This window comes from Belonocnema kinseyi, chromosome 3 (assembly GCF_010883055.1).
Source record: "Belonocnema kinseyi isolate 2016_QV_RU_SX_M_011 chromosome 3, B_treatae_v1, whole genome shotgun sequence".
In the NCBI taxonomy this organism is placed as follows: Eukaryota; Metazoa; Arthropoda; class Insecta; order Hymenoptera; family Cynipidae; genus Belonocnema; species Belonocnema kinseyi.
In genome coordinates, this window is record NC_046659.1 from 93,454,975 (window position 1) to 93,468,265 (window position 13,291).

Consider the following 13,291-nt stretch of genomic DNA (forward strand, 5'->3'; position numbering starts at 1 on the left):
TCAACTTATTTACGGATTTTCATTTGTATTATACTTGTTTGATGATGAAAAAGATCGACTTAAAACAAGTAAACGCCATTTTACCTGTCATGGCCACAAAAGTAAGACGAAGGCTTATGTCTCGACTCAGTTTACAGACGCAGTCAGACATCGATGTCTTGGAGAGGAACTAAAGACATAACCAAGTCAAACTCAAGTTGAAGCATTTTTAATCGGGTGTATACCGAATAAATTTTGAATGACTACTTGGATTGGATTGTGCTTTAGCAAACTTTTTAAAGGTGCAAAAAGAAAAGACAAGTTCGTTAGCTACCTATTTTAGAGAAAAATTTAAATTCAAAGTTTAAAAAAATCGATGTACGGCTATTTGTAGTACTCTGAAATTCGAACAATTTTCTAACGAATTTTTTGATAGAAAGAAAATTCTCAGAGTTATAGCATTTTCAAAATCCAAAAAATCCAACGAAAATGTACATTTTGTGCAAAACGGTGAAACTAAATATACAAGATACGAAAAAATATGAATAGACCAAATCTATGCATCTAATAAAAGATCTACAAATTATTTATTAATCACTTTTTGATTTGACTCGTAGTTTTTGTTTTATTCGTGAGAAACATTAAAAATAAAAATGTATAATTTGTGGACAAACGACACAAGCTATGCAAACAATAAATCGTTAAAAGTTGTTCACCCAAAAAACAGGTACGAATGGGAAATGGGAGAAAATATATCAACACCCAAAAAGCGACATATTTCTATAACGAGAATCGTATGAAAACTTGATAAGAACAACTTTCCCATTTTCCAAAATTTAGGTCTGTTATTTTATTTACTTTAGAAATAAGAAGTCGAAATAAAAATAAAAAACACGATCGTCCGTATTCCTATATAATATTGTCTTGAATGCAACATTCAGGAAACGATTTAGTTGAATTAAACAAATTTTTGTTGGTGTAACCATACAATATTGTTATTATATCAAAAACAAAGTATTCGGTTGACCCACCTAAATTTTTTTGTTGTTTTGACCAAATATCTTGGTAGATAGACTATTTATTGATTTAACAAAAAAAATTTGTTGGGTCAATCATATAGTTTGTTGAATCAACCAACACTTATTTGAATAAACCAAATTTTCATGTATATCCAAGGAAACAGTTTTATTTTTTGTTCAAGAACATTTTTTTCTGAGTGAAGGGTGAGTTTTTTTTTATCGGGGACCGACTCCCCTCTGAAATGCCTTTTACAAGTTTAGCGACGTACAAATGCAGCTTTATTTTACGAACCTATTGATATACCATAAACTGAATTTTCATAAAAATGGTATCTATGTATCTTTCTAGTTTGGACAGGACCTCAACTGATAACAATATTTTCAAATTAACCTGCACTTGTTCGAGGACTAATTGTATTTATGTAACTCGTAAATGTCGAGCGAGAACGCGAAATGACCAACTCGATGAAAGCTTTACAGAACATATAAATATCAGTATCATCGCGTTACATAATGCCGATCATTGTTAAGCAAATTTTCTTTGTTTAAATATTTCTTGGTGGTTAACATAAGACCTTTGCAAGGGTTTGCGCAAAGGCCAACGTTCTTTGCTGTTAGTGTATTATCGTAACAGTAACTTATTTATTAGGGCAGTAAATTATATTTTTTATCAATTAATATACTGCCGGATATTCTAGCATTATCGCCCAGCAACGCCTACGTCACTACCAGGTTCAGCGACTATAAAGCGGTAAATCGCGATAGGAAACATGAAAGAATACAATTAAAACCGATCTTGAGCAGGTATAAATATTTGGTCTTGATTTTGTCTTGAATCATTTCCGAGATCTTTTCAATATGTCTTGAATATGTCTTCAATACTATAATATCTGGTTCCGTCTCATCAGCTAGTCATTTGAGATAAAGAGATTTCTCTTGCATTTATGGCTGTAGCTGTGCCAAGACAAAAGACCAGGTATAGACTTGGCTTTAGACATGGAAGGATAATTTATTATTCTATGTCTTGGTTTTATTACCATTTCCAGAAAACAGGTAGATAATTTGGGACAATAGTTGAAATCTGCTAAGGATTACAATTTATAGACGATACGATTTGTAATTTTTCTAATAACTGATTTTCGAATTAAAAATTTGGAACCATATAAAGAATACAACTGTCATTTTCTACAAATATAATCTTCGAGATAGGAAAAAATGGTGAATCTTTTAAGATTCAACATTCAAAGAATATAATTATTGAAGGTAAACAAATTCATTAATACACAACAAATAAATATCATGTAAATAAATAATATTAACATTCTACAAAATTTAAAGCCGGCTAGTGATGACCTTCGGAGGACTTGGGAGCCTTTTGACTTATGTTGAACTAAATTGTCTCTAGGTCATAAAACATACAACAATACATTATATCTTGTCATCGAATCATAAAAATATTACTTCAAGACATATTCGTTTATCTGTTTGCGCCCTACGACCTACACATTTAGAATCACTCGAAAATATCTTGGATTATTCTTTATGCAAGCCTCGATCCAAGCTAAAATCCAAACCAAATATTTTCTCCTGGGGATCAATACCAAAACATTTCAACATTTAAAATTTTCGAAAATGAGCAATACATATATTTTTACACTTTTAGGGGTACTGAATAAGTGTCATAAGTTTTAATTCAAAATTGTTTTTTTTTTAAGATATTTGCATTAAAAATTTCGTCCTATTTTTTTCTTTTTATCATAATTCAGTTGCTAACAAGAATAGAGGAAAATGTTTGAGACAGTTTTTACTCGTATATTTTGAAAATTTAGAGCAAACATAAAAAATTGGTTGATTTGAAAAGTTGATTTTTCCATTTGTTTACTTTAGAGGCAACATTTATTTGAAGAGTCCTGGGGCACAAAGGCATTAGTGCCAAAACTCAAATTTAACAGGAGACACAAAAAACTGTCTAAATTTAATGCATTCGCTTTATTGGAGACTAAAAGAGTAAGATTTCATAAAAATCTGCCCACTTTGCGGGCACATTCTCATAGAGCGCAGCACGCGCGGCTCGCAAGTTTGAACGCCCCTGGAGCGCCCGACTGTAATTCTCGCGGTTCGCGCTCGATAATATATATATATCTCTCGCGCTTCGCGCTTGTTAGTGTATTTATCTCGCGCTACGCGCTCGGTCTTCGTATATTCCCCACACTTGTGCACATACTTTTTAAAACTATGGGTCAAAGCATCGACAACAAAAATTTGGTCATGTAAATTCTCTTTTGTTAAAGCTCCTTCGGCTATAACAAACACATTCTCATTACACGTCTCGTGCTCCGCACTCAAGTTTATCCCTGAAATTATATAGCATTCCCATAAATGTCTGCCATTATTAAGTATTCATAACATGCATTGGCATTAAAACACACGTAGTTTCAATGTCTCGTTTGAAAAAATGCACAGCCTTAAAAAAAACTTTTGTTATTAAAAATTTTATTGCAACTTTTGCCGCTTTTTCAAAAATTAAATTTGCGCATTTCCAATCTTATTTGTACAATTTAAAAGTGACACATGCAGTCTACACAGCAGCCTGACTGTTTTTTAACTTCTAAATTATATCCCTAACCTCAGTGACCCAGACTTTGTCAATTGAATTTTATACCGAAACTCAACCAGTTTGTATGATTCTCATAACACCACATGTTATTTTCAATTATTGATTTCTCGTCTATGAAGCTCTGAAAGGTTTCAAAATTTTAACCGGGTCTTCAATGCATTTTAATACAATTCTCATTCAAATTTCAATTGATTCTCATTTGTAATTCTATTACCGAGGGTACTCCCTTAAAAATTAACTTTTTGAAATAAAAAATGCACGTATTTCATTTTTAGTTTAAAACTAGTGAGGTTGCGGCGAGGATGGAGGGATCACACACAGAGGTTGAGAAGAGCAATAGAAGAGGTTGACGCGAAGATATCAATGTTTTAACAAGGGGTAATTTACCCCTACAGTTAATTTACAGCTTTTGGAAAATTAATCACAACATAGGATTTAAATTTTAATCTTGGAACCCGTATACCGGCATATATTTTGCATTCAAACTGAAATAACACAAGCAGGCTTATGTCCATAGTATTTAAAAACACCCCATTTTTTTAGGGTTCACCCCTAAAATTTCCATTTCTGTTCGAATATAACAAAATATTATTTACTGAACAAATTTACAAAAACTTCTTTTCAAACTTTGAAAATATCTTACTTTTAATTTTATGTACTTTATTAATATTCATAAAATTTGGAAATTGTATGCATAATTATTTAAAAAAAAGTGTTTTAACAGCGAAATAAAAAAATACAATTTGTTTTTCACCCATACAGTTATAGTGTTAAGCTTTTATGTCTAAATTCTTAAATGTATAAATTCATACGAGGTTGGTAACATTCAGAAATGAATTTCAGCACATCCATCTGTAAATTTATTCTACATTTCCATATAAAAGACATGTCCCGAGGAGCGTCTTTTTGTACGGTTATTCCTTACATTTTTTTATTGAAAAATTCCGATTCATTCTTGAGAAATTAAAAAAAATGGCTTTCTGGCGGTTTTCATTACTTAAATTGACGAATCAGCACAAGACCAAAAATATGTATCTACTCATTTTTATGTACTGAAACATATTACAGAATCCAATCGCGATAAGAATGCTTACAAAAAACAACCATCTACAAAAAATTTTTTAACAACGGCACGTCCCACAAAACGCCGCACCCGACACAGAAGAAGCTACATAACTTTTTTATTTTTCAAGCTTATAACAAAGAAAGACAGAACCTTCGATTTATCAATTAGCTCAATGGAAATATGAAAAAAAACAGGCAAAAATATGCAATTACTTTCTAGAAAACAATACCAAACATGGATTTTGACCGATTTATAAGTCGAACTATAGACCAGATTCTTCTGACAAAACATGAGTTAGGTCGAAACAATTAGTTTAACTTAATAAAAGGCCTTTTTGAAAATTAGCACTTACACCTTTATGCCCCGGGACCCTGGGTTTGTCATTCTGAAACCTGTTCTTTGTGATACATGTAAAACAAAATCATAAATTTCCTTTGATATGTCCTGAATTTTTACACCGCCAAAATTTGCAATGCATTTTAAAACACATCGAACCGTGTTTATGATATTTATTGAAAAAAAAATATCTTGCAAAGAACAAGTTTGAAAATGAGCAATATATATATATTTTTAATAAAAGAATGAAAGAGTTACCATTTCTTATATTTTCCCCCTAAAATTTCAATAAATTACGAATCACAACTGTCTAAAACATTTAGCAATACTAATATCAGCAATTCAGTTATGATAAGAGGAAAAATGTAGCTCGATATTGTTAATGCAAAAATCTTTCTCAATTTAATCAAATTTAAACTGAAACTTAGTACAGTTATTTAGTACCCTCAGAATTATTAATAGCCCAAAGAGGAGCAAAATATAAGACATGGACCCTTACTCTCCCGCGAAATGTCTCCTAAGCTAAACCACCCACATTGAAAACATTCTTTTGTTTTCCAGATTGTGAGCAACACGTGCGTGTGCATAAAGAAAACCACTATATGTGTCACCAAGGACTATTAATCCATCGTTAAGTGTAGTCGCTTATTTTCACCTGGACGGGCCCTTGAGATGCATCTACTAAAATGCGTCTTAATTCGAGTTAAGTTGCGCTAGTTAAGCAGGAGACCAGAAGAAATAAAAAGAATAAAGAAGAAGAAGAAGAAGAGGCCAAAGAAGTAGAAGTAAAAGATGAAAAAGAAGATGAGGAGTTGGGGGAGGGGAAGGAGTCGGTAGAGGAAAACGAAGAAGGGGACCAAGACAGGTGAGTAACGGCTGACAGGGGCTGAGATTGCAGCGGTGGCCGCGACGAGTCCGCTCGCGAGCAAGGCCGCCATCACGATTCTACGTACGGGGTTTCAAGTATGTACGAACTAAATAGGGTTGCGAATTTCTCGGTATCAGGCCTGTCGGTACACGCGAGGTACAATGTTACCATCGGGTTCGACGTTGGTATCAGTCAGAATCCGGTTATATAAAATTAGATTCGAACCTTATTCGTCAATCGCATCAAATAAAGGCTTTCCTTCCTTCATTCATTCACTCTATTCATACAAACCTATAATTTCTTAGCAAATGAATAGAAACTCCTTCGTCACCCACTATAATTGTGTGATTTTATTTTTTATTTGTTACTTTTTAGTGTAGAAGATGCTCGCTTTTTTCTAAGTCAGATTTCATAGTATATTGTGCATCTAAGCAGGAAAATAAGCAATTTCGACGAGTGTGAAGTTTGCTGTCTTCACAGATGTATATGGAAGTTGTGATTAGATAATTGAATTGTGCCGGTTAGTTTTTGACAATATCTTCTCCATCCCTCCATGGCTCAAAAATAAATTTAATGACATTTTTCCGTCGAGGAGTTAACCGCTAGAAATTTCAATGCATGTCTGAATTCAAAGAATTGAAAAAAATCAAAAGAATTCCAAAGTATTCGAAAGTATTTAAAAGAATTCAAGGTCAATCATGGCAATTCAATGTAAATTAAAGAGAATTTAAGAGAATTCAAATTATAAGGATGCATCAAAGTATCTTACCTATAAGGCAGCCTTCAATCATATTGAAATTAATAGACATTATGAATATTGGGTGCAATGACGTGAGATATTATCAAAAATAACGCGCTGAACAAAGTTCTAGAAAAAAGTAGTATATTTCAGGAAGCAATGACATCACACAAAATTGCAAAAAACTACCAGTTATCAAGTTGATGCGGCAAATGGATCAAAATGACGCAAAACGTTTTGATACCTATATTCATCATCAACTTCATTGAAATTTCGACATGAACCATCTGTCATAACCTTTCAACTACTTAACACATTATAAAATTATTTAAACCTCTGGACTGAATAATCATCAATAAAATACGTTTAAAATTAAATTGTTAATCAAATTTTTAAAAAACCGTTTACTTCGCTCCGTTTATATAAATTGATGATTATTAAAGTTTTGGATGTTTGTTTACAACCTACCCTTGATCAAGGATCGATTATCGAATTGCAGATATTGAATTTGGCAGAAAAGAATGTTTTTCGAAAATCATCAATTGTCATTCTATTCTGCATACTGATGCTAATACGCCCTGAAGTTCTGCTGCTTAATTTTCATTGATCCTCTCAAGCGAATCAAATTGAGTTGAAATTCTATATCAAAATAGCTGCAACAATTTGATACCCCAAGTTTTATTGTGATGTAGTGAAAGATATTATAATATCTTTCATGTAGTGACTTTCATTTGAATTTCATCCAAAATTAAATGATTGGTCAATAAATGCAAGAGAATTTAAAGAATACAGAAGATTTCAAGAAAATTTAGAATAATTAAAAAGCAAGTGCAACTTTGAATTCACACATTACATCTGAATTCAGGGAAACTAAATGCTTAATTTCAGCTGCGTAATTTTTTTTTTTTTTACGAAATGAACTAAAGACGAACAATATCCAAAAAATTGATTATTTAACCGTTTCACCGTTTCATACAAATTTAAATTGGTTCCACACATCACCTAACATTGAAAAATTGAGATCTTTTTTTTAGATGTTAAACTAAAGTGTTAAAGCAAATGAGCGACTATAATCATAAGTTCGAATACTTTCATCCGAAATTCATCCGACACTAGAGACGAGATGATTGGTCTATAAATGCAAGAGAATTTAAAATAATACAGAAAATCTAAATTCACCAGTGTGTTTAACCCCTCAATTCCTCGAATCCCGAACTTTAAGCAGTAAATCATTTAATCTACAATCACGTTATAGTCCGTAAATATTTCACCAGCCATGTAGCCATCGCTTTTTGTTTTAATAGAGTGACAAGGTAGATTTTGTCTGAAGAAAGAGTTTTGGGGTCATTCTAAGAGGAGGCAGGAATGAATATATACCTGAATTCAAAATTACTCCTTTTTCTTGTTATTTATTTATGCAGTCACCCGCACGATTCTGTGTATGGAAAAGAGTAAAGACCACTGCCTCGCTAGTGTCTCGAAATCGTCAGTCGAGGGGTCAAGACTCCAGAGGAACTCAGATCAGCTTTTGTCAGAGAATGAATCGCTGCCTCCTACATATCATCACGCGGTGTAATTACGAGTCAACCAGTGAGCATCGATATCCAAACCTTCCATGGACAATGGTCCACCAAAACGGTTCATTAAACATTCGATTAAAGGCATGTCGACAGCCCCTCAGGCCTCTGAAAGTCTCACGACTTCCTCTGATTTGATTTTTCCCCGCCGCTACTTTCGATCGACCTGTCAATTAGTTTATTATAGATTCCATTACAAGCTCGAACAGTCTCAGTAATTGCGGTTTAGATTTTTTAATTTCATGCAGAAGGTGTTGTTAGTTATTAGTATATTATTTTTCAACTGTTTTATTGTAGCCAATTTTAAACACGGTAGAAGAATTCAGCCGCGTTTATTTCAGCCGATACTATAGGGTAAGTGTCCCAAATTTTGTCACCGATTTTTTCCTCACTGCATCAGGCTGTCTGTCCGTTCGTGGGTGTCTTTTTTATTAGCACGATATCTTTCGAAAAAATTGACAGATTGGATTGTCCTTTAGTACAGTCTTTTAGTATCTTGAAATGAAGGTGAAGTTCGATAGACAGCCATTTTAGATAAAAATTCAAAAAGTGAGCACATTTTTAATATTTGTGTGACCACTTTTTTCAATATTCAAAAATTTTCTGTACGAGTATTCATAGTATTAAAAAAAGAACAATTTTTCCTGAAAACTTTTTTTGATAAAACCAAAATTTACCAGAGTTACAGCATTTACAAAATTCCAAAAAACACTTCAATCTAACCAAACGCTGCTGAATTAAACACTAACCAGCTATGACATACAGTAAAATATAATAAAAAATGGAAGAGAGCCCTTACAAAATTATTGGTGAAAGCATTATGATGCAGAAGCATTTTTTATTTCCTTTGTAAATTTAGTTTTCAAAACTGATAAAAAATAAATCACTCCTGAAATTTTCATGTTTAAGGCACTGTTTACTTACAATAACTTATGTTTTTAAACGTCTGAAATTGGGATCAACCCTGGATGAAATTTGGAATTCGTATGTTTTCACTATAGCCCTCTTCCAAAAATTTTTGCAGTAACCCTATGAAAAAAATACTGCTACTACACTGTAAAAAAAGATTTATGTAAAATTAAAAAGTTTCGGAAAATTAAATTTTGTATCATTGTAAATATCACACACTCCACTGTGTTATTTCACAAAAGTATGTGAAATGACATCCTCTAGTGATGTAAATAAAAGGACCCTCGAACAGCAGTGTAATATTACACACTCGATAAAAATAAAATTACACATTCCCTCGTACGAACTTTACATTCATAATGGAAAATTCAGTCGCAGCGTGTAAAAATACCATGCGTCGGTAAAATCACTTTTCTGTGATTGGAAATTACATCGAGATTTTAAATTTTATCAAAGATCTTTAATTTTACCCAGGCGGAAACCCTAAAATTTTTGATTTATAATTAATTTAAAATTTAGAATAATTAATCAAATAATATGTGAATACGAAAGCGTCTCTCGTGTTCGTTGTTTATCGATGCCTTCATCCTTCAATTTTGAAGAATTTTTAATTTTTATGCGAGGAAATTGACAGCTATGTTCAACTTTTTTGACAGCTTTCACACAAAGTAGACCGAATCCGAGCTATTCCTGTTTTGCCTTCTAAATTTCCTGCTATTGGAACGGAAAAAATGCGGTTATTCAAAACGTATATTTCATATTTTTGTTATGGAATATTTAAACATCAAAAAAATACCCATAGTATCTTATGTGTTTTAGGTAAGTGGTAACGTGTCCGAATTGTGTTTCTTCAATCTCCATGAAATTGTACGAAGTTTGAGCTTTCGAGTGTTCGAAACCTGTCGCCCTGATAAATTTTATTTTATTCTTTCACATAATGAATTTTACATTTTTCGCATGTAAAATTATCAGCCGAATTGGAATATCACAACAGATTCGTAAAGTTACTCCGATACACGAGGGTCCTTTTATTTACATCCACCAGAGATGTAAAATTCAATAGATTTTTTTTACAATGTACATATAAGCTATAATAACTCAATCTCACCACCAAGCGCTATTGGAAACGATACCATACTAGAATAAGCTGAGAAATCCAAGGGGACGAAATCAGTCACACTTTTTTCATGAAAGGAAAATTTTCAGAGTTATAGCACTTCCAAATAAAAAAAATACGTAAATGTACATTTTAAGCCGTACAACTATGCAAAATACAAAAGAAGATGAATCAACTAAACTTGTGCACACAAAAAAGATTAAAAAATTTGTTACCAATCACTCTTTTATATGACACACAGTTTTTGTTTTATTTCTAAAAAAACAACATTAAAAATATAAATAAAATAACATTTTGGAACAAACGGCAAAAGCTACGAAAAAAATAATACAGCAAAAGTTGTTCAGATAAAAAAGAGCTACAAATATGTTAATAGTAATTTTTTATAGCATACGCAGTTTTTGTATTTTTTTCTGATAGGACGCTCAGATTTTTTTAATCACAAAAAATAAAATTAAAAATAAACAAATTGAATTTATGGTAAAATGACTCAAGTTGCAATAAAATACTTCATGAAAGTAATATATTTTTTATATATTATGAATATTATAAATTGTATTGATATAAATTTATTAAAATGATACACGTTCAGCGTAGCTAAGAATAAAATGTAATGCAAAATAAGAAACTAATATTGAAAAAATCATATCAATAAAATTGGTACTTCATTTTGCAATATCTGAATAAGCAGCCCCATGCACAGGTACAAAAACAAACGTAATATACATTTGATATAAAAATGTTGAACATAATGTAGAAAAGTTCACATTTTGTACAAAATCGAGAGCGAAGCACGAGATACTTCATTAGAATGTGTCCGTTAGAGCAGAAGGAGATTTAACAAAAGAAAATTCACAATCACCAAATGACAGTGGTCGATGCTTTGACTTTTAATTTTAAAAAGTCTGTAAATGAATGTAGGGTAGATACAAAGAGCAAACACGTAGTGCGAGGGAAATACATGGTGGAGCACGAAGCACCAGATCCAACAGACGCGCGCCCTAGGCGCGCTCAAACTTGCGAGCGTGTGATTCACTTGTAAAATATCGTAAAAGAGATAATTAAGTAATTTAAGCCAGATAATTTGTATACAAATGAAAAATAATTGATAAAAAATGTTTCTCTTCACTATTCACTTCTTGTTGATACTATTAAAGTTTAATTTAATATGATTCCTTCCACATTTCCTCTTCATATGACTGGGGTGCCCAATAATTGGGTCCACCCCTGACGCAATTGCGTCAACCCTGCCAAGAATTTCATTTTAACGCTAACAAGCTAATTTTAATTAATTGTTCAGTTTCTAATATATATTGATGTAAATAAAGCTTAGAATTTGATACCCTCTTATATTAGAACTGTTTATATTAGTATATATTACATTTACCACGTATGCAATTTTTGACATTAATTTCTTTCTCAAAGCCTGAAGTTCGCCGTAAGCTGCCAACAATTTGGCACATTAACCTATGCAACTTTTATTTGAATAAACTTTTTCAATACAATCAATAATTTTGAAATTACTGGTTTTCCTGGCAATTTTGATCAGATTTCTCTTTCTTGTGGGATCAAAATTTTACACAGTTGCTTTTTATGTAAAAAGGGAAAGAATAGGACCCAAGGCAAGGTCTTTTACTTTTGAAATTTGTATTTTCCTCAAATAGAAACAAAAATTCAATTAACTTACAAAATTGGTTCAACCTAAAACCACTTTGTCTTTTTAAGACTCTCTGAAGTATAAAAAGCAGGACATCCGGGTATAAAACCTCATAATGTATAACCACTTAAGCAAACCCAGAAAGTGAGAGACATAACTTGACAGTGAAAGTATACGTGCAATACGAAAAAGAGTAACAAATACTGAATATGCTCTTAATTACAACCCACAAGGCATTCCAGTCTTCATGACTTAATCCAGCGGAACAGGCTCAATCCCTGTCCACCTTCAAGCCCGTCAGGCATTGTACTTTGTACATTCCAAGCTCGTTTATTCTGAAATCTGACAAAAGAGGACGAAAAAGGACTCTGAGTCAAGCCCAGGAGAATATCTTTTTCTCCTCTAACTACGTCGTTAGCTCAGAGAGAGTCATTCAGATCGCTGATGACATCCTTACATTGAGTGTGTTTATAAATTTCGTATCTCTTTCCACATAGTGTCCCCCTTTTATTCTTCTTTCCGTTTTTCTCATATGAGCCGCCCATTTACACTAACATCTGAGGTGATAAATGGTACGATGGCACGCACAGACTCAGTGTATGCTAATTAGATATCTAATCAATATCTCGTTTAAGCCCACTGTACACGAGCCAACTTTCCCAGTGCCTTACTTATCGTTACATTGCATTTTACTTTCATGAAACCAAATCGTAATTGTTTTTTGTCCGCTTGAGATGCGAAATTCAAATGAGATCCACGCGAGGAAAAGGATTGATATGGGGTCTACGGTTCCATCTAATGGAGCTGATACAATAAACTGAATACAGCATCTCAAGTCACGATAAATTATCCAGGGATCTTTCGCTTTTAGACAATAAAGATTGCGTATGAAGAACATTATGCGTTTATTTCATATTGTCTGAAGGCTTATGTGATTGCTAATATAAACTCTGCTTGCTTTGGAAAAAGAACAAATTATTAATTTCAATCTAGCGCTTATACAATGCAATTGCAAAACTACAACTGAATATTTTTATGAAGATGTAACTGAGAAGCTGAAATGTGGATTTATGAACAGAATTAGTATTTTAACACTAGAAGGGCCGGTGGGTCCAATTTGGACCTTTTTGACATTCAAAACGCTGCTGCCCCCTTAAAAGTTTTTTTTGGGGCGCCAACGTTTTATGACTTTTCCAAATGATTGGATACTTCGTATCCAAGGAGTTAGACAGGGATAAGTAATGTCTTCATGGTTATTTATATTATTTATGGACAAGTGTTTAAGAATGGTTCTCTTCGACGAACAGGGTGTGGATCTCCAAACAGTAAGGGTACGTGGGTTAGCGTTCGCAGATGATAAGGTTGTTATGGCAGAGTCTATCGAAGACTTACAAAGAATGTTGAATA